This window comes from Triturus cristatus, chromosome 7, assembly GCF_964204655.1.
Source record: "Triturus cristatus chromosome 7, aTriCri1.1, whole genome shotgun sequence".
Classification (NCBI taxonomy): Eukaryota; Metazoa; Chordata; class Amphibia; order Caudata; family Salamandridae; genus Triturus; species Triturus cristatus.
The window spans coordinates 1,804,656,153-1,804,678,820 of NC_140590.1; positions in this window are offsets into that span (position 1 = coordinate 1,804,656,153).

Below are 22,668 nucleotides of genomic sequence, written 5' to 3' on the forward strand. Positions count from 1 at the left end.
GATGGTTAGCATTCAGCACAAATCAATATCTCACAGATGAGAGGCAAATGCTAACACATTTGAAATCAACAGGGTAGATTTTCCTTCCACTCCTGCAATGGGTGAGATAGTTCCTACATGTTCAAAACTCCAATTAACCCTTACCACACATGTACTCTTACATAAATCTCTACAGTCTTCATGCAGTTGTGCAAACATCCATACAGATCTCTCTTGCACCTGACAATACACAGTCTCCAGAAACACCCTCTTAGCACACAGGCAGCTGCTTGTCCTGCACTCCCATGCTTACTATTCAGCCCTGTGTGGTATTTCAGATAGCAGTGTGTAACGCTAACACATTCAACGTCACCAAGGCTCATTTCCTTTGCTCTAGTCTAATCACTCACCCAGGTTCCACATGCTCATGGTCTCAAGTAGCTGTTCGGACATGTGCTCTTTTCTGCCTCTCTAAACTATAAGGAAAATGTGTCAGGCTCTTACAGTAATTATCACTTGCTGTACCACAGTAGTAAATGTGCTTTGAAATTGCCAATCAAATATCGTTTTCTGCCTAGAATCACACCATGAGTCTGTCTGCACACAGGAATTGTTGTCAGAGATTTAATTTGTGTTGCTTTTGTTCTGTAAGACTTGCACTCGCAGGAAAGGGGTAGCTTGTTTTCTTGAACTGTGATGGTTAGCATTCAGCACAAATCACTATCTCACAAATGAGAGGCAAATGCTAACACATTTGAAATCAACATGGTAGATTTTCCTTCCACTCCTGCAATGGGTGAGGTAGTTCCTACATGTTCCAAACTCCAATTAACCCTTACCACACATGTACTCTTACATACATCTCTGCAGTCTTCATGCAGTTGTGCAAGCGTCCATGCTGATCTCTCTTGCACCTGACAATACACAGTCTCCAGAACCACACTCTTAGCACACAGGCAGCTGCTTGTCCTGCACTCCCATGCTTACTATTCAGCACTATGTGGTATTTCAGATAGGAGTGTGTAATGCTAATACATTCAACGACACCAAGGCTCATTTCCTTTGCTCTAGTCTAATCACTCACCCAGGTTCCACATGTTTCATGGTCTCAAGTAGCTGTTACGACATGTGCTCTTTTCTGCCTCTCTAAACTATAAGGAAAATGAGTCAGGCTGTTACAGTAATTATCACTTGCTGTACCACAGTAGTAAATGTGCTTTGAAATTGCCATTCAAATATCGTTTTCTGCCTAGAATCACACCATGAGTCTGTCTGCACACAGGAATTGTTGTCAGAGATTTAATTTGTGTTGCTTTTGTTCTGTAAGACTTGCACTCGCAGGAAAGGGGTAGCTTGTTTTCTTGAACTGTGATGGTTAGCATTCAGCACAAATCACTATCTCACAAATGAGAGGCAAATGCTAACACATTTGAAATCAACATGGTAGATTTTCCTTCCACTCCTGCAATGGGTGAGGTAGTTCCTACATGTTCCAAACTCCAATTAACCCTTACCACACATGTACTCTTACATACATCTCTGCAGTCTTCATGCAGTTGTGCAAGCGTCCATGCTGATCTCTCTTGCACCTGACAATACACAGTCTCCAGAACCACACTCTTAGCACACAGGCAGCTGCTTGTCCTGCACTCCCATGCTTACTATTCAGCACTATGTGGTATTTCAGATAGGAGTGTGTAATGCTAATACATTCAACGACACCAAGGCTCATTTCCTTTGCTCTAGTCTAATCACTCACCCAGGTTCCACATGTTTCATGGTCTCAAGTAGCTGTTACGACATGTGCTCTTTTCTGCCTCTCTAAACTATAAGGAAAATGAGTCAGGCTGTTACAGTAATTATCACTTGCTGTACCACAGTAGTAAATGTGCTTTGAAATTGCCATTCAAATATCTTTTTCTGCCTAGAATCACACCATGAGTCTGTCTGCACACAGGAATTGTTGTCAGAGATTTAATTTGTGTTGCTTTTGTTCTGTAAGACTTGCACTCGCAGAAAAGGGTTAGCTTGTTTTCTTGAACTGTGATAGTTAGCATTCAGCACAAATCACTATCTCACAAATGAGAGGCAAATGCTAACACATTTGAAATCAACATGGTAGATTTTCCTTCCACTCCTGCGATGGGTGAGGTAGGTTCTACTTGTCCAAAACTCCAATTAACCCTTACCACACATGTACTCTTACATACATCTCTGCAGTCTTCATGCAGTTGTGGAAGCGTCCATGCAGATCTCTCTTGCACCTGACAATACACAGTCTCCAGAACCACACTCTTAGCACACAGGCAGCTGCTTGTCCTGCACTCCCATGCTTACTATTCAGATAGCAGTGTGTAACGCTAACACATTCAACATCACCAAGGCTTATTTCCTTTGATGTAGTCTAATCACTCACCCTGTAACACATGGAGATGCGTGTGAATGCTACGCCACCCTAGAGGTGGCGTAGCGAGGCACAATGAGGAGAAATGTTTTCATTTCTCCTCATTTTTTCCTGTTTCAGTGCGTGCTGCATGCTACTGCACGCATTGAAAGAGGAAAAAGCCTCTTGTGATTGTTTTTCTGCAGGAAGGTGTCCCTTCCTGCAGAAGAACAATCTCCCAACCACGCAGGCATCCTTGCAGCATGGTGCAAGGGAGCCTGCGCCGGCGCATGGCTGCAGTTTGTGCTCCAGCGCAGGGGAAGCATAGAGATGTGACATATTCTTGTAAATATGTCACGTCTCCGTGCTTCGAAACTAACGCAGCGCGGCGCAGCAAAATTACTTGCTGCACCGTGCTGCGTTAGTTTGTTATAAATCTGCCCCTCTGTTTCTACCACTCCTCCTCTCTCCATCACTCATTTTCCATCTATGTTAATTTTTTAACCTTCTCCGTCATTCTCCTTCCCTCACCTTCCCTAACTGTCACTATCCTTTTCTCATAGTCACTCCTATTCTCCTACTTCACTTCCTCCTGTCTGTATCTCACACCCCTTCACCTTTTCGCATTCTTTCCTTCACTCTCCCTCACTCTGCTTTGCTCATTGAAATCCTGACTCCCTTTCTCTCACTCCAGTTTCCTAAATCCCTCCATCCCCTCACTCCCCATCTCTCACTTTCCCTTACCCCCTTTTCTAATCCTCATACCTGTTATCTCACCATCACTCCGCTTCTCTTACTTTCAATCCCTTTACCCTGCTGTACTTCATCCACTCCCTTTTCCTATCTCCGTCCCTTACTCCCCTTTTCTCACTCCCCCCTCCCTCACTCTCCATTACTCACTACCATTCCCTTACTCATTCACTCTTCTTACCTGTATCCTCTACCTTTAGTCCTTTTGTTGCAGTCAGTCTCTCACTTCCCTTTCATGACTGGTCATACTTTCCTTTTCTCACTCATTCTGTCAGTCCTTTCCTCCTCTTCACTCAGTCATTTCAATCATTTCAATCATTCATGTATACACTACACATTCATTCAATAACATTACAACACAGTATATTAAGAATATAGCCCTTCTTGGAGAAGTGAAGTGAGTTCTGAAAAGAACTGGTTTTTTTTGTCTTTTTTGTTTTGTATTTTTTTTAAGTTTTTAAAAAAATGTTTTATTTTTTTTATTTTTTTTAGAGCAGCAAAAAAAAACAGGGAACAAAAAACTGTTCAACAGGAACCAAAAAAGAAAGAAAAAAATTATGGGGTGGAGCATGTGTGCTGTTGGATTTTGTTCTCTATCAGGTTAATGCTGCTCTCACCATAACAGAGAACAACATTGCACACATTGCAACGTATATGGACCTTCTGGAACAGAGGGTGGATATCCAGAGGTCTGGAAGCAGGTGATTCTGCGGCCGCAGATGATGTGCTCGACTGAGCAGCTGGAGGGTTGTCTCTCGTGGCTCTTGGAGACTCACGTGCATAAGCCACAGGATGCACTGTTTGGAAGTGCCTCAACATAGTATAAATACTAAAGGAGTATTTTTTTTTAGGATCTCCTCGAGACAAGACCACTCCACAAACATTGCAGGTGACTTTTGGGGCATTCACCTTCTTCTGGCCATATGGAAAAGTAAAGAACTTCCATATAAATGAGTCCTTTTGTTTCCTCTGCCTTGCTGCCACAAAGGTCTCCTCCTCACTCCCTGAAGAAGACTGCTGTTCTGCCATTGCTGTTCAGCTCCTTCTCCCAGTAAATAAGAAGAAATAATGAGGGGAGTGGATGTGGTGTTTGAAGATTCTGGAACTGAAACTACTATGAACCAATGAAAAGTGTTGTTTCGTAATCACATGACTTGCCGTTCGCGCACGGAGCACGCACGCATGCACACACGGAGCACGCACGCATGCGCGCACGGAGCACGCATGCATGTGCGCACGGAGCATGCACGGAGCATGCACGCATGCGCACACGGAGCACGAAGGCATGCGCACGCGGAGACGGTGCGCGCACAGTGCGCGTACGGTGCGCGCACCCCCGCGGAAGAAGATAGCCAAAGAGAAAAGTTAAGAATGTGAAAACAAGTAACATAAGACACTTCCTAACGCCCTAGGCCTTGTCACAGGGTCTCAAAAGGACCCACAAGAGCAAAAAAAATGCTTTTTATTTTGCGGGTGCGCGCACCGTGAAAAACCCTAAAAAAAAAAAAAATCTGTTTATAAGTTTATGGAAGATATTAACTATGTTGTTCAACTTTATCCAAATTAAAAAAAAAAAAAGAGCTAAGCCATTCCATATTGCAAGATACAGTCAATCTATAACTATATACATAGGTAGTTTATTGTAAAATAAATATAAAAAAAATATAATAATACATACATAAATTAGCATTTATAAAACCTTAGAAATTCACTGAAAAAACATAGGTTTCACACACGTTATAGTTAGGAATTAGCATTTAAAAAACCTTTGAAATTCACTGAAAAAAACATAGGTTTCACACACATTATAGTTAGGAATTAGCATTTAAAAAACCTTGGAAATTCAGTGAAAAAATCATAGGTTTCACACATGTTATAGTTAGCTGGACATTTCACTCGTACAAAACCCTGGAAAATCCCCCGATATAGTTTGTTCAGCTAACTATAACTTGCGCGCCCGCAATCCACTTCTGATGACGTCACATATTAAATCACTCATGACATGGTCAGTGACATCACTTATGACATCTCAAATGACATCAATGATGACATCACTGATGACATCATCCATGTGATAAATTACCGCATCTTCTCACACCCTAATATAATCTTTGATACACCGACTCCAAATTTCAGAGATCCATTCTCAAAACCATAGATACTCCAATACCAATAACTACATACCCACTTATTAACTCTTAGGTCTACACTCTACATATACCACCACTCATTCACCTGTATAGTCACTCATACTTACAGTCACTCCATACAAGACTATCATATGCATTTATACACCTATATAGACACTCACACACCACCAATCATCCATAGAGGTACTCTCACACCTAGTCAGTCATGCAAATAATCACACTCCCATTTACTCACCTATGCGGTTATACACACTCAAGTTCACTTACTCATAAAAATAGTACCACATTCTTACGCTCTTATAGAATCATTGATACAAGCACAATCTCATCCATACAGTCACTCTCACAATCACACACTCTCACATCTACCCACTTATAAACTCTTACACGCATATATACTGCCTTTCACATATGTAGTTAGTCACAAATGTACCACTGAGGTAAACATTCAATCCCTAATACACCCATACATACACTCACTCAACCATACAGTTCATCACAGATGCACTCTTAAAACCATGCACCCACTGAATCACCCACTCACACATCTAGTCACAGAGTAACACACACCCTACCACACAAACACTCAGGAACCCACACAGATACTCAGACAAGCAATCAATAACACATATAGACACTCATATAGCTATTCACAAAACTATGCAGCCACTTATACACCTACACACAGACACATACAGACATTCACACAGTTAATCACTAGTCTGCAGTAAGATACATTTAATGACTCACTTATAGAGTCAGTTACGCACCACAAAAAATCATCCATTTACACACTTGTAAACCCACTTATTCTTCAACAGGCCTTTCCCTATATATATTAAACATATTAAAACTGTTCAGAAACACATACTCAATGGATGACGTCATCAGTGATGTCATCAGTGATGTCATTTGAGATGTCATGAGTGATGTCATGAGTGATGTCACTGGCCATGTCATGAGTGATGTAATATGTGACGTCATCAGCAGTGGATTGCGGGCGCGCGAGTCATAGTTAGCTGAACTAACTATAACGGGGGAATTTCTAGGGTTTTGTACGAGTGAAATGTCCAGCTAACTATAACATGTGTGAAACCTATGGTTTTTTCAGCGAATTTCCAAGGTTTTTTAAATGCTAATTCCTAACTATAACGTGTCTGAAACCTATGGTTTTTTCAGTGAATTTCAAATGTTTTTTCAATTCTAATTTCTAACTATAACATGTGTGAAACCTATGGTTTTTTCAGTGAATATATATATATATATATATATATATATATATATATATATATATATATATATATATATATATATATATATATTTTACATAAAAAAATGGTAACCACTATGTTATTCTATGTTTCATATAGCTATAGTGCAATTGACGGTCCCCTGATGAAGGCAGAATTTCTGAAACGCGCGTAGTTTACATCTACCGCATTGCCCCTATCAACTGTTCATCGACCGAATATACAACTTCATTTGTGAACTGTTGAATTGCTTAACAATTATGATGACTTATTGTATATATTGTTAATATTTCTTGTTGCTGTATACTGTCCTTAATTAAATGATTCAAAATGAACTCAGAAAAATAAAAAATGAAAATTGAATGTAAATAAAATTGTATTTTCATAATAATCATGTATTGTTTGATTTATGTATTGAATATAACTAGTAGTCACTTCTAATATATACCTAGAATATTCTGGTTATTTGTAATTGAAGGTTGCTATAGCCTTCTTTACCGTATGTGGTTTGTCCCTGCGTATAGCAAGCTCATTGGTTATGTAGGGGTCCCCTTTTTTCAAAAATGAGGAACACACATTTGCCATCCAATAACTTGTTCCGCTATCCCAGAAGCCTCTGGTCGGTAGCTGCAATGTAACCTCTGATCCACATTCAAGGCAGCACAGAGCAATTTCATGATCTCACTCTAGAAGTGCGTCCCTCTGTCCGACTCCAAAGAGGTCGGACAACCGAACCTAGGGATAAGTTCCCTCAGCAACAGCTTAGCTACAGTGCGTGTGTCACACCTACATGTTGGGTAAGCCTCCACCAACCTTGAAAAGACACACACCACAACTAAGATGTTCCTCAGCCCATTACACTTCGGCATCTCAATTAAATCCAGCTGCATTCTATTGAAAGGCCCTCCTGATCTCCCAATGTGACTCAAAGTTACAGCAGTCTTCTTTCCTGCATTCATCTGTTAACACGTGACACACCTCTGACATACAGCTTCAGCAACCGCACGAAACTTCGGACTGTACCATGTCTGTCTGAACAATCGCACCATTGAATATCTGCCAAGATGTACTGCACCATGTATCAATCTTCCCATCGGGCTTAATAGACTTTCCGGTAACACAGCACGACCATCACTCGAAACCCACTCATCCACGTCTCCCTTTTCACATCCTGATCTCATCCAGCCATCTTGTTCTTGGTCGGTAATCTCATCCTGCAATCGTTTTAGTTCCTCCCAAGTATCGGCCATGGCTAACATCATGCTGAGCTTGGTTCTTTCTTGGCTTTTTCTCCAGTATAACCTCCTGTAAATATGCATCCTTGTTCTGCACAGAAACAGGCAACCTCATCTGCATGGTTATTTCCCAGTGAAACAAAGTCACTCCCTTTACTGTGATCAGAACATTTGACAACCGCAATTTCCTTGGGACATTGTAATGCTTCCAACAATTGTCTCACATATTCCCCAATTTCTGATGGGCGAACCTGAAGATGTCATGAATCCTCTCTGTGACCATAACTGTCCAAAATCATGAACCACACCAAACCCATACTGACTGTAAGTGTAAATCGTTATCCGAATCTGAACAGCAGCCAAACAGGCACGGGTTAAAGCAATGATTTCAGCTACCTGTGTGGAGTATACTCCCTCTAGACAAGCAGCTTCAACCACCCCAGTGATGGTACATACAGCAAACGATGCTCTTAGTAGACCAACATCGTCTCTTAAGCATGAACCATCCACAAAGAAAATTTCATCAGGGTCAGGGAGCGGTTCATCAACAATGTCTGGTCTCGGGTTGGTGCATAGTTCAGTCACATCGAGACAATCGTGATTCTTACAATCTTCACCATCTGCATTTGGAATGGGCATCAATGTTGCGGGATTCAAAACAGAACACTTCTTCAAAGTCACATTTTCTGCAGCCAGTATAACTTGCTCATAGCGTGTCAATCGACTATTTGTGAGGTGCTGTGTTTTGGTCCTCGTCATCAACAATTCAACAGAGTGTGGCACATAGACTGTAAGTGGATGTCCCATGACAATACTCTCACATCTTTCAATGCTGACACCTGTTGCAGCAACGGATTTAAGACATCCGGGCAATGCAGAAGCTACTGGATCTAAAGTAGCTGAAAGCAGGCAACTGGTCTACGGACACCTCCACGATTCTGAGTCGGAACTGACAATGCACAACCTTCTCTCTCGCAATAGAACAACTTGAAAGCCTTGCTGTAATCAGGCATTCTCAAAGCTGGAGTGCGACACATGGCCTCTCTCAGCCTTAAAAACGACGTCAAACAATTGTTGTCCCATGGTACCGGATCACTCACATCCTTGTGCATCTGCCGCTGTAAAGGCTTCACTTCAAACGTCAGTATCTGGCATACCTCAAGATCTCATCCACCGGCTTATTCTGCCACCAAATCAGATGTTGCTGTATCATGACACTAACCTCAGGTCTCAACCCCAACACGAACTTCGAAACAAATTGTCCCATGTCTTTTGTATCTAAGGCATCTAATCCGCTATACTGCTTGAAGGCCTGCAAGAGGCGGTCAAAGTACTCATGCACCGTTTCCTTTGGTTCTTGGACTGTCCGATCTATCTTAACCCAATCAATATCCTTTAGCCATGTACTCACTTGCTCAAACTTCTTCATAACTATGGGAGACGGACCATTCGAGATAGGATCTCTTTCGGACTCTGAACTCGCCCATTCAACCACAATTTTAAATGCAGACCATAAATCACCTGGAACCACAATGTCAAACAACGTGTTCAAATCAATCCACAACACCTTCGAGATCTTAACAAAACGATCAACCTGCTTGTACCACTCAACTGGCTTCTCCGTCAAGCGAGGGAAATCGTTTGTGAATGCAGCCAAATCACCCCTACTCCAAGGCACATGCACATACCCTCCATTCTCTACCTCTCGTAAAGGGAAATTTCCTTTATCTGCCGTCCCTCCACCTGGAGGTGGCATCTCTCCTACCATCTTTTTAGTACTCTTCTTATTGGACCACCTTTCCTCCCATTTATCAAGCATGATCCATGCACGCATTGCTATGATCAAATCCTTGATATGGGTCTTCAACACCATGACCCTTTTCTCTTCCAGTTCTTTATCGCTATACTGCAATCTATGGCTTCCCTGTAATGACTTTATTTTAGACAGATCCACCTCATACTTTTTGGCCAACTCTGACAATTTCTCATGTGCAGTTCTTGCTTTGCGAGTCACATCCTTTGCTACAAACAGTAACTCATCTTGTTCATACATGTATATCCTTTCAAGAGGCAAATTTCCATTTATTATTTCATCTACTTCTGCTTTCAATCTCACTACATCTAACATCCTCCCTTTCAGGGCGCCCTTAAATATTTCTCGACAGGCTGCCCTATTCCGTTTGTCGTACTCGCAGTTCTGTTCTCGAGGTCTTTTCTCTTCTGTCATATTCCTAGAGACTGGTCCGTTTCCTGAATCACCTTGCTCCTCACTCTCTATGGTTCTCTCACACTGATTCCTTGCAGGCAATACCCACATTCTCAAATCTGATCTTGACTCAACCAACGACCTTGGTCTTATTCATTTCGCATCCACCTGTCCCCTAGAGGAGTCTGTGGTGGCTGGCAATGCCGTACTCCATTCTATAGGTTTTGGAGTCTGCTCCATTCCACTCACTGATCCATTTCCCTCAACCACACTCCTCAATCCTGCAGCTGACTGTGCTAGACTACCAACTCTCTCTTGATCTGCATCGTAAACTGAAACAATAGGTCCAATCGTAACCGGTACCTTTAAAGCATCTGGTAACCTCACACCTCTCCCAACTTCTGTGCTTGCTACAGACTCAATTTTCATGTCATCCGTTCCTGTCGAGATTTTCCTACTACTCTCACCTCTGACTGAGTCTGTAATCCACTAGTCCCTTCTGCTAGAGTCGACTTCCCTTCATAGGAATCTGAATTGAATGGAGGCGGTCTCTCGGACAACAACCTTTCTACCAAGCTGTCGTCCATATCACTGTCATATAATGGAAAAGTCAGTTCTCCCTCGCCATGAGTCCTTATATGCCAATTTTCAAGCCAAATTATAGTATGCAATCCCACATTATTTGCCATATAATGCACCGGAGTACCTTCGGGAGGAGCTTCTTCTCCCCCTTGAGTAACCACCTGTTCATCACCTCTACATAATTCTCGGAAAATCTTAAAACATTTCTTGATGAACAAACTTTTGATCTCGCACAATGTTTTCGTTCACTTCCTGATGTCAATCCACCAATAGCAGCGTGACTCACACCAACCGACCTATCGCAGCGCGACACCTTCTGAGGTCACACTTCCTCCACTCGCAGCAGTTCCCCTCCTTCACATTTCGCGTCTCACCCTTGCATTCGTCCCATTCACACTCTGAAGTAATTATCTGTCAACGAAACGACCGGACAACCACCTCTCTGACTACCTCCGACAGTCTCTCGAAATTGTTGACCTCAAGACTGGTAACTGTCTGTCCGCAACACGACCGGACAATCACCTCAACTGATAGGCTTCAATCACTCAATGTTCCACATGCAACAACCCACGACCAGTGTCGGTTACTCATACACTCACACATTTGCTCCCGCTATCTCGGTCCGGGTAATCGATGATGTCTCACGATTCCCTTTCAATGGTCAACAAAATCTACCTTGGGTGTCTTCTACACCACAACTTCTCAGACTACTCGTGGAGTCTACGAATCCCCGGGCTGCGCGTGCTCACAGCCTGATCTCACAATCACTCAACTCTCATACTAACACCGCAAGACATCACACAATCAAATCAACACCGCAATCTAAAAAACATATTACCTTATTCATACTCACTCCTCCACGAACTGCTGCTTTCCGCCGCACCGCTACTCTTCATCAATCTCCATCTGCTGTTGTCTGCCGCTCATCATCCGATGGGTCACCATCACTCGAATTCTATGGGCCTCTAGAATCTCTTATCTTGATCTAGATCTCTCCTCACTATCAGAGATAACCATCCTACTCTGCTACCAACAGATGACACCGGATTCTTGTCTATCTTACCATCACCAAGAATCCTCTCAGGCCGCCAGGATCTTTCTATCTGCTAAATAGTGTAGAGGGGAGGAAATTCAATTCTTAGAATTCAATCAACAGAATCCAATGTCAGTTCCAAAGGACCACTGACTCCAAATCTAACCTTTTAGGATTTTATTACAACCAAGATTAACTGCACATACAAACACCTCAATACAAGGTGAAGGAAATAAATGGGCACTAATATAAAAGATAACCTACGCAGGAGTTCATTCGACTCAGAATAAGAAGGATAATCAATTTCAATTACATCAGAAATGCGATAATTAGTCCAGTCTCTACGTTAGAAGTCATTAGCCTAAAAGAAAAACAGTTAGTCTATCCCTACTCTATATCTAAGGTGACATCCCTACTTAGCATTTTCCCTCCCAGGCTAAAGAGTAAAAAGGTGTCAGAGCTCGCTCAAAGATGCTCCTTCTTGCTTCCCATCTAAACCTCAACTATTCAACCCTCGGGTCACTGTCCCTAATACAAAATCCCAAAAACATAGAACACGCCCTTCAGCACACCTCTTCAGCCAGGTCTTCTTCCAGTACATTTCAAGTGAAACTTGTATTGCATTCAACGATGTTTAGCTTGACCTTGGGTCCCAGACACCATTTCTGCTGAAAGTATCATCCCTAAATTCCGGTGCACTCCCATATTGGCTTCTCGTACCATCCTAACTCCTAAAACAAAGGCCTAGTCTCTCTAACGAGCTAAGTGTCCTTGCACCTGCAACAGAAACATGAGAAGGAGAAACTTTTCACTTCTCTAAGAATTTCCATTAACCTAAAACCCAAAGCCTTTTCCAAGGGAAATCATTTTCGGCCTACAACATGTAGCTAACATAAGAAATGAACAGGCCTTTCTCTTTAAACATATATTTGATCAGGCCTTTACACTATTTAAAAACAGTACTAAAATCACACTATAAGCATTAATTTCATTACTTCTTTATATGTGAATAAACAGACTACACGTTCAAACTTTAATATGGTGCATGGTAAACCTAATACATTGCATTACATGAAACCCAATCATTATGCATTGACTAAAATACATTTGCAATGAACTGCAACATTAATTTCATGAAAGCATGGTTACATTTCTTATCACACTTATGTTAAGCAGATGCTAGTGATACATTTCTAAGTCACACCTTAATACTACTTCGATTAATATGTGGGTGCGGACTGACAGTGAATATGATGCATCTCTACAAATTTCGGAATAACGTTGCACTCTATCACTGCTTATTACACAAATACAGACCTGTTAGAAGCAGCATCACCTCTGGTCATAAACAGCTCTCATATATCAAGATGGCCTTCTAATGCCTGTCCTCCTTCAGTAAAAGTCATTTATTCAGTGGCCATAGTATACTGTGGGCCACATACTGATGCCTCCTCACACTTAAAATCAGCATAGTCCTTCATGTAACACACTTATCCTTTACTTCACTATTTGAATTTAAATATGAGACACACAGGGCCGGTCCTAGGATATGTGGGGCCCGGGCATAATAAGAACATGCAAGATCCTTATAATTTGCATAAGGTTTAACCTCACAGGAACTGACATCATAGGAAGTAATATCAATTGCCCATTTTTTATATGGCATTGATGAAACTGCTTTGGAAGAAGCTACTTACTTAGTTTGGATATCAGTAACATGGTTAAAACAGCATTAATAATCCTAATAATATACGTACATAGATATTAAATCGCTATTAGGTAGATGAAATGAAGTTTAAATGTGGTTTACATGAATTAAACCTGGTTATTGTTCTATTGAATTGGATGAATGAAAATGATTTGCTAACTGGTCATTCTGATTCTGGCACTAAGAGATGTCCAAAAGAGAGGTGCAGACTTTACTAATGTAGAGAAAAGACAGTTTTGAGTGTTTTTCCAAAAGACTGAAGCTACACCATTGCTCAAGAGGGAGATTGTTCTAGTCCAGCACAACTAGAAAGGAGAAGGATCTGCCTACAATCAGGGCCATCTAAATTTCAGGATGGCACAGGAGTTTTGTTGGCACATAGTATGTGGTTCTGGACTGAACGTAAGGAGTGCTGTAGAAAGATAGATCCTTCTTAATCCAGTGCAGAACGACAAATGAATAGTGCTTTGCAGATAGAGGGTTTTGGACCAAAAACCCAGTAGACAGCATAAAGGTGAGAAGAAATGGCATAACAATGCAGCCATCTCAGATGAGGAGCCTTGCATGGTTCTGGATGATTTGAAGGGAACTGAATGCAAGAAGGCAGGAAGCCCAGGAAAAAGGGCTTTTGCTTAATCTAATGAGAAGATAATTGACTGTACAATGGCCTCATGGTAGTGAGAGGGCAGAAAAGGAATGGTTTTATGTTGCTTCTGGATGTAGTAAAGGCATGTGGATGAAAAATGGTTATTATATTCTGAAAACAAGAGAAAATGCTGGCAAATGAATCCAATATTTTTTTGCTGACTGTGGGCGATTGACATACTTCCACCAGCCACCAAAGAGAACACCATATGGTATGAGATCCTTTAAAAATGAGAACCCTTGATTTGTCACTAAAAGGTTATATTGGGTTATTCGTCGAGAGGATGGGCAATATCCCTACAATGACCTGTAGGTGAAAAAGGATTAACCTCACGAAAATCCCAATATTTCTACCATTTACCAACACCTGCTGAACATGCAGGTGGTATAACAAAAATAAAATGCAGACAGTACTCGAACTCAAGAAAAGAAAACATAGCATATTGGCATAGGGATTCATAAACATACGGTGCAGGAAAGTCCAGTCAAGGTGCATTTGAGAATATGAGGTGGAACTCAGGGGTCTGCTGGTGACAGGGGGGGGAACTCTATTCTTCAATACGATGCCCAGGGCATCCCTGAGCTAGAAATACAGCTATTTCAGCCCCCCTACATCTATCTAGTTTGGTCTTTCATTTGCCTAGGGTCCGGGGGGATTTCGCTTTCGTAAAATGTCCCTCTTGGCGATTGTGAGAGCCAGAAACAGTAAATGTTGCTTATACCTGTTCCCCCAATGTCATCAGTGCTATGTAAGAGGAAGAGTCGTGGGTCTAGCGGGAGCACCCACGATAACACCTCATTTAGGCTGGACCGAATTCTGCACCAAAAGGATTGCAACGCCGTGCAACTCCATACTGTGTGCAAGAATGTACCCTCCTCCCGGTCACACAGCAAACATATAGGGGACTGGATAATGCCCATCCACCAGAGTCTGGTTCAAGTATAGTAAGACCGATGCAGGTAAATTGTATCAGGCGGTATCACGTGGAGACCGCCGAACCCTGCGGGATAGCGATGGCTCCAGCCCAGTCGTCATCTGGCAAGTCTGGAATGTCGGCCTGCCACTCAAGTCACGTCTTATAGTGTGCCATCGGTGTGTGGGTCGTCAGGGTCTGATATATTTGCCTGATCTTGTGAAGGCCAAGGTCGCCCATCAGTAGAAGGCCTTCTAAGGGGTGAAACTCTGGAAGGCTTTCTAGCGTGTGAATCAGGGGAGTGAGTGCATGCCAAAGTTGGAGGAATTTGTAATATTGTGTTTTATGTAGGTCAAAATCCGCCTGTAAGGATTTCAGTGTAGTATCCCCTATTACATCACCAAGGGTTGAGATCCCCACGAGGTGCCATCCCTGGAACCCAGTCAAGGCAGCACTGGGCGGAGATATATACCCTGCCATAGTGGGGTTTTCTGGGTGAACTTCCCATTCCAGGACTTTAGCCTGCCACAGCTGTATCACGACCTTACCGGCAGGGGACAGAAAATTCAGGCGTGTGACACTATATAGGAGGTGAAGGAGGGGAGTCCGTTCCATCACTGCATGCTCAATTGCGTATGCCAGGTCTGTAGGGGAGTTATACCACCATTCATTCACCACTAGTATATGGGACACCAGATAGTATGAGTAGATGTCCGCTGCCGTGATCCCCCCAAAGTAAACTGATTGCGCACATGTGCAGAGAGCGACCCTAACTGTGCCACCGTACCAAAGGAATTTGTTTTGTATGGCATCAACCTGTGCGAACCAGGAGCGCGGAATAGGGTGAGGGAGGTTTTGGAGGCGATACAAGATCCGGAGTAGTAATACGTTCTTAAAGATGGCTGAGTGCCCATATAAGGATAAGGGATGAGAGGACCATATTACCGTTTCGCCATTGAGACTTGTTAGCAATGGGGATAAATTATGTGCCCAGGAGACTTTCGGGCATGGGGACACGAAAATGCTGAGGTATCTAAAACCATCCGTCGCCCGGGATGGTTTACGAAGCCCAAGTATCGCGACCCTGGTGACCACATACCGGATGGCACGGATTTAGGTGGGTTCGTGAGTAAGCCTGCAGTTTCCCCAAACACCCTGAGGATTTCCAGTATACAGAGCCCAGAGTACCAGGGGTCTGTTATAAAAAAGAGGACATCATCCGTGTATAGCGCAATACAGTCCGATCTCGACTGAGACCAGTCGAAACCACAGAGTACCGGGTCGCTTCTAACACACACCACTAAAGGCTCAACCACAAGGGCGAACAGTAGCGGGGACAGGGAGCAGCTCTGTTGAGTGCCTATTTGGATAGGGAAGGGGTGGGAGCGGTGCCTGGTGTTGCGTACTGATGCAATTAGGTCAGTGTAGAGCAGGTGCACATTCGCAATGAAGCACGTCCCAAAATTGATCGCTTCGAGAAATTGGAAGAGGTGCAACCAACTCAGCGAGTCAAAAGCTTTGTCAATATCGGCCAATAGCACGCCGGCGGGCTGACCGAGCGCTGGGGCCACTGCCATGGCGTTATGTACCCTCCGGACATTGTGGCGGGTTGCTCTTTGGGGCATGAAACCCGACTGGTCGGGATGTATCAGATCTGAGGCCGTAGGCTATCGGCAAGGACTTTCCCCAGCAGTTTGGGTTCGAAGTTAATGAGGGACAGGGGACGGTAAGAGGAGGGAGGGATCATCTGGAGGGCGACCGGGCTTGAGAAATTTCCTCCTGCCGCCAATCCTGGGGCAAAATGGTTAGGTCCTTGGCCTCCTGGATTGCTACCAAAAAATGGGGGCCTAAGAGGTGCATGTTAGGCCATAGGAATTCCATAGGGAATCCGTTAGGACCAGGGGAGCACCTGGGGTGAAGCGCATTGAGGGCACCTGTAAGTTTGTCTACTGTAATTGGGGCCTCCAATTGCTTGCGTAGATGATCAGGGAGCTTCCGCTGTGGAATGTCCGTGAGGAATTCCGCAATGAGATCGGCCGAGATCTGTTCACATCGTGCATAGAGAGTTGTGAAGTATTGCACAAATTCCATGGCAACGCCCTCCCATAAGGACCCATCTGCGCCGGGAATAGTGGGGACAATCTCCGGAGAATCATCAGCCTTGCAGAGACGGTGAAGTATTCTGCTTGATTTGTCGCCCCATTGATAAACCCAATGTTGTGACGCCTCCCAAATCTCCTTGGCCTCACCCATGAGATATTGCTGCAATTCTTGTTGCACCTGTAGCAGGTTGCGCCGTATAATAGGTCTAGGTTTAGCTGCGAAGCTCGGACCGTCTGGTGTGACTCCAATGCCTCGAGTTGCTCCCGCTGTGTGCGTTTTTCGTTGGTGCGATAGCTGATTTCAGTACCCCGAACAGTCGGCTTCAGGGCTTCCCATAGGTTACATCGGGATGGGGCGGAAGGGCCATTCTCATCCAGGTATGTGGTGATCGCTGTGAGAAGCATATCCTGGAAATCCGGGCACCGGATATGCCAGGGAGACATGCACCAGTGAAAGGGAGGTTTGCAGGAGCATGTGTGGAATTGTAGGGTGACCGGGGAGTGTTCAGAGAGCCCGCGGGGTAAATGTGCTACTTGTGAGAATCTGTGAAGGAATAAGAAAGGGGCAAAGAAATAATCCAAACAAGACTGTGACCAAAGGACTGCAGACCAATATGTGTAGCTATGTTCTGCAGGATGGTATTCTTGCCAAACGTCCGCCCAACCCAGGGTGGAAACCAATGTGCTCAATTAGTGTGGCCCAGTAACGGTGGGCTGTCAGTACTGCGTTGCCAGTCCAATGGTCCCATTGTATAGTTCCAGTGGCTCCCCAGAAGGGTCAAACCCTCAGGCACATCCCCCCAGACTGCCAGCGTTGCTTCAAAAATGTTCAGGGGGGCCGCTCAGGGCTCGCGGACAGCCTGTCCGATCCGGAACCCCATCGTCTCTTGGATTTGGTTCCCCGTGGCCTATGACTTTGTGAGCTGCATGAAGAGTCTGAATCCAATAATGGCGGAGAACCTGATCGGAGCTGGGGGTGCTCATCTGTCCAAGCAAAGACGGCCTTCGGAGTGTCGAAGAAGAACGACTTGGAGTTGTAGATTACTCGCATACTGGCTGGATATACCAACATGTATTGTTCAAGTCTCGCATCCTGTGCTTCGCAGCGGTGAAGGATTGGTATTGCTGCTGGACCAGGCGTTATATTCCCGAAACACCATGATGGACCGAGATTTGTGTTGGATACTGTCCTTATGTGTCCTGGCATACCGCAAGATTGCATCTCGGTCGGTATTTTAGTCGATCACCGGTCTGGTATTTACTCCACTGGGAGGTTTTTGAGTCAAGGCCTTGTGGTCATGTTCCACCACGAAGGACAAGGACAGGATATATCTTGGCATGAGGTCTGTGAGCCACCGAGTGATGAAGTCGGTCATGGAAGCATCCTCACAGCCTTCCGGCAGGCCCACAAAGCTTAAGTTGTTGCGTCTCGCTTGGCTCTCCGCAAGCTCCACCCTGGAGGCCAGCTCCTGCGACACCACAGTGAGTTTGTTAAACTTTTCCTGGAGGGTGGAACCCATATCTTCTACTGTCGAGACCCTCGTTTCCGCCACTGTGATGTGATCAACAGCCTTACGGAGATCTTGACGCAGGAATTATACCTCTGACCCTACTGCTCCAGTCTTGGCATCCAGCATATCTCTAGCACTGTTTATCACTGCTAGGAGGGCCACGTTTTCAGGTGCCGAACTCGTCCCGTCGCCAACTGTGGAGCCCCCAGTGGGTGCAGTGAACTGGTCCAGGGTGCCCAGTTTGGGGCCAGCTGTATTGGGCCTGTCTTTGCCCATCGTGGAGGAAGTCAAAATAGTTTTGGCCGCTCAAGGAATATGAACTGGCAACACAGGGCTGTAAACGTTTCCCAGGAAGTGTTGCCACAGTGCAGCGGAAAGTCTGTTAGATTGGGAAATGTCTAGACCCAGGCCACAGGACAGATGCGTCAGAAGAGGGGGGACCACCGGCCCGGCAAGGTACGATCGGCCAGAGCTATCCACTGCACACTCACACCTCTAGCAACAGGTTCCGGCCCATGATGAATCATGCCACATCTTTTGCAATGGGCGCACCAGACAATCCCGACCCCTGGAAGGACCACGAGCCCTGTGGGGTCACATGTCATGGTGTGAGGGCATCTCACGATGGGCACCACACTGTAGAAAATGGCCATCCAGCAGAGTCCACGCCAGGCCACAAACCGCCAGGCACAGTGCATGGGGGATCCCGGACAGGCTCAGGTCGCAACAAGGCCCCATACACTGCAGTCTGAGCTCCCCTTGGAGGTCCACAGGTGACTCAGCAGGCCATGCCAGGGGATCCAGGTACGACGGTCTGTGGGCAGGCTCCGGTCCAGGCCCGCCCATATTCGCAGTGCAGCTAGCAGGTAGGGGGGAGGGGAGGAAGCACCGCTGGCTGGTATGGGTGGGAGGTCCACAGGCGGCAATACAGAGGACGTCAGATGACTGTGTAGGCCAGCACCGCTGCGGAGCGTTCACCTCTGGGGGCTGTGGCCCAGCCACGATTCTCACTGGCATGTCACGCCTTGAGGGCCAATCCCGGCAGAGCTCAGCAAGGCTGCATACCACTCGTGGCCAGTCCCAGGATCCGGGACCCAGATGCCAGCAAGGCCGTGGCAGCCACAGCGGCCCAGCGACAGGTGGGTACTCCGGGCCCCTAACAACTCGACCATGCAGGGAGGCCACAGCCACACCATTCGGCAAGCCTCAGCGGAAGATGGCGGAGCCTCCGGTGGGGGTAGGGTAGGCCGCATCAGCCACCAGGTCAAGGCTCGCTTCGGCTATCCGCATGTAGGGGCACCCGGGTGTCCGGCAGCCCTCCTTCCCTCCGCAGCCCTCACCTCTGAGTCGGGGCCTGGCCTCGAGCTCCGCCGCGATAACATAGAGTGCGGACGGAGCACCAAGAGGGAGACCCGGCAGGTGCCCCGCCAGAGTGCACCCACAAGTACAACGTCTCCCACAGCTCGGCCACCACAGGCAGCAAGGAAATACAGCACCCTGGGCAGTCGGGGACACCGTCGGCATCGATGGAGCACCTCTGGGAAGGATCCATGCAGGATTTTAGCAGGATTATAGCGTTGACGCGCAGAGCCCGGTTAGGCTGCTTCCACCATGATGGCTCTCCAAGCCACACCCCCATCACTATAAGGTTTTAATGAACTTGTCTTCATTCAGAGATCAACTGCTAACATGCTCATACAAACATATTCTTCAGCAGAGACCTGATTGCCACTGAGGTAAATCATGTTTGGGTATCAATATATCAGCAAAGAAACAGAAATATAACACAACATCTGACATACACCTAAAACAGTCAGGAATATTGGTTTTGTCAATGGTTGTTAGCTGTTTAAGCTAAATGAGTAACAACAATACATTATTTTACTTTCACCTTGTTGTTTTGACCAATAAGTAGCTCCTTCACATACGTTTGCATAGAATCAAAACTGGAATGCAGGACCATTGCTCTTAGTGCTCTGCAGAGAGGCCATATTTTGAGTGATCATGCAATCTGAACACCTTTTTGACCCGCAGACAGGCACAGTGTATACTTTGTACTGCCTGCAGCCTAAACTCCAACATGTTCAACTGTTGCCTGTTATAAACACCTGGAGGTGACTCAGTACAAAGGGTACAACATCTAAGAGTAATATGCTGTGAAATTAAACATAGAAGCACAGATGCTGGAATTAGTTAGCACTCTTGGCGAATGCAAGACTAAGTGAAGCATGGGAAATATAAACAGGAACAAAATCTCTGCCATGGATTACCCTAACATCAGGACCGCTGGAATTATGCAGCAGGAGAGGGCTAAATTATGTGGCAGGGTAAGTAAATTATGCGACAAGAAAAGGCAAATTATGCGGCATAATGTGGCACATTTTGAAATAGTCTTACTTTATTTTCTGCCTTTTTTTAAGCTAGGCACACAGATTGGGCATTGGTTGCACCCCATTATTACCAATTTAACACCCAAATTTAGCAATGGGAACAGAAAGATGTCTATTCCAGCTTTTCAAAGGGCCTTCCCACATGCTGCAAGACGTGTCGCTGCATTTTTAGTAACTTTTGAACCATTTGAGATAGAAAACAATTATGTTGTTAAAATCTGTAGATTATGCAGCAGCTGATGGATTATGTGGCAAATGCGGCAAATGCATAATTATGCAGAAATCACAACCACAGCACAATCACATAATTGCAGTGGCCCTGCCTAACATGCAGCATCAGACTGAGATAGAAAATAGGCCCATGTACCAAAATAAAAGGGGCCCCCATTGGTGAGTTAGTTAGATTGCAAAGTGTCCATTTTTGCAAACTAGGAAAGTTTAAAACTTGTAAAAGACATGCGGTATAAGTTTTTCTAAGGAGTGGAAGACTGCAATGATTTGAGTTTGCTTTAATATCATAAAAATCCACAGTAAAAACCGGCTCACCTGACCATAAAGCAGGTTAACAACTAGCCAAAAAATGGCCTACATACTGACCTGACAGCAGAGCTTTAAGTGGGATGAAATAACTGGGGGGGGGGCTTTCAAAGGGGGATGGCTGATGTAATTAAGGGTGTGGACTAAAACATGTAAGCTATATAAATCTGTGCATAGCATAGCGTGCGGCCCAACTGGTATTTTGCTGCTTCATTCATTGCTTCCAAATAAATAATACAAGTAACATTACACCTACAACAAGCCAGGACTATTGGCTTTGTCAGTGGTTATTAGTTGCATAAGATGAATAAGCAACATCTACAGCTTCCTTGTATATAATATTGAAAATACCCCAGTTCTGACATGATGAGACTCTGAAAGAACTATAACGAGTCTCATTGTAGTTACATTAAAGGGAGCGAAGGGTGGCCCTGCTGCAGAATTAAGACTTTTTTTTTACTCTGAGGGTGAGGGTAAAAATGGAGAGCGGACCCGTCTCATCACCTGCTTTTCAAAATTTCATTTATTGTGCAGACACTGGATCAATGTTTTTGCAGGCAAAGTTAAGGACATAAATATAGGGCCCCTTTTCAATGTCCATTTTAATTTACTACCGGGTCTAAAACTTGAGTCACCCAGCAAACTTTAAACCCTGCTCCATCAACTTTTACATGCAGATTCTGCTCCTCTGTGTGCACCTCTTGTCTCACTGGTGCACTCACACCTATCTGCCCCCCCACTTTATTCAATTATTCTTGCCTCTTTATTCACCTCTCTGCTCCCTTTCCAGTTGTCCTAGGTGAGCAGTTTCCATTGTGATGCATCGCCATTCTATCTTTTGCTTTGTGCCCTGCAGGATATTCTGCCTTTTATTCATACAGGGGTTGGGCACCCTTCACACACAAGGACACTTTAATTAACTGTCTAAGTGCTGTCATCAACATGCAGATGCAGCCATTAGGCCCACAGAGAGGGGTCAGCAGGGGAGATTGACAAAAAAAGAACAAATGCAAACTCTTAGGGCCCCCCTGGCCCTCCAAACTCTGGAGTTTTTGAAAGTGCGAGGCCCCATGGCTGCGAGCAGGCACGGGGCCCTGGGCAGCCGCCCACGCAGCCCATGCCTAGCGCTGGCCATGGAGACATATTTCTTCCTTAGTTCTTTAACTTATTTTTGGTGGAGACTAAAGAATGAATGTACCTTTTTACTTGACACAAAAGTGTCTTCCTTATAATTTATAAGGCAACAATTTACTATATTAATAGAGGCACATGTATTGGGAAATCCTAATAAAT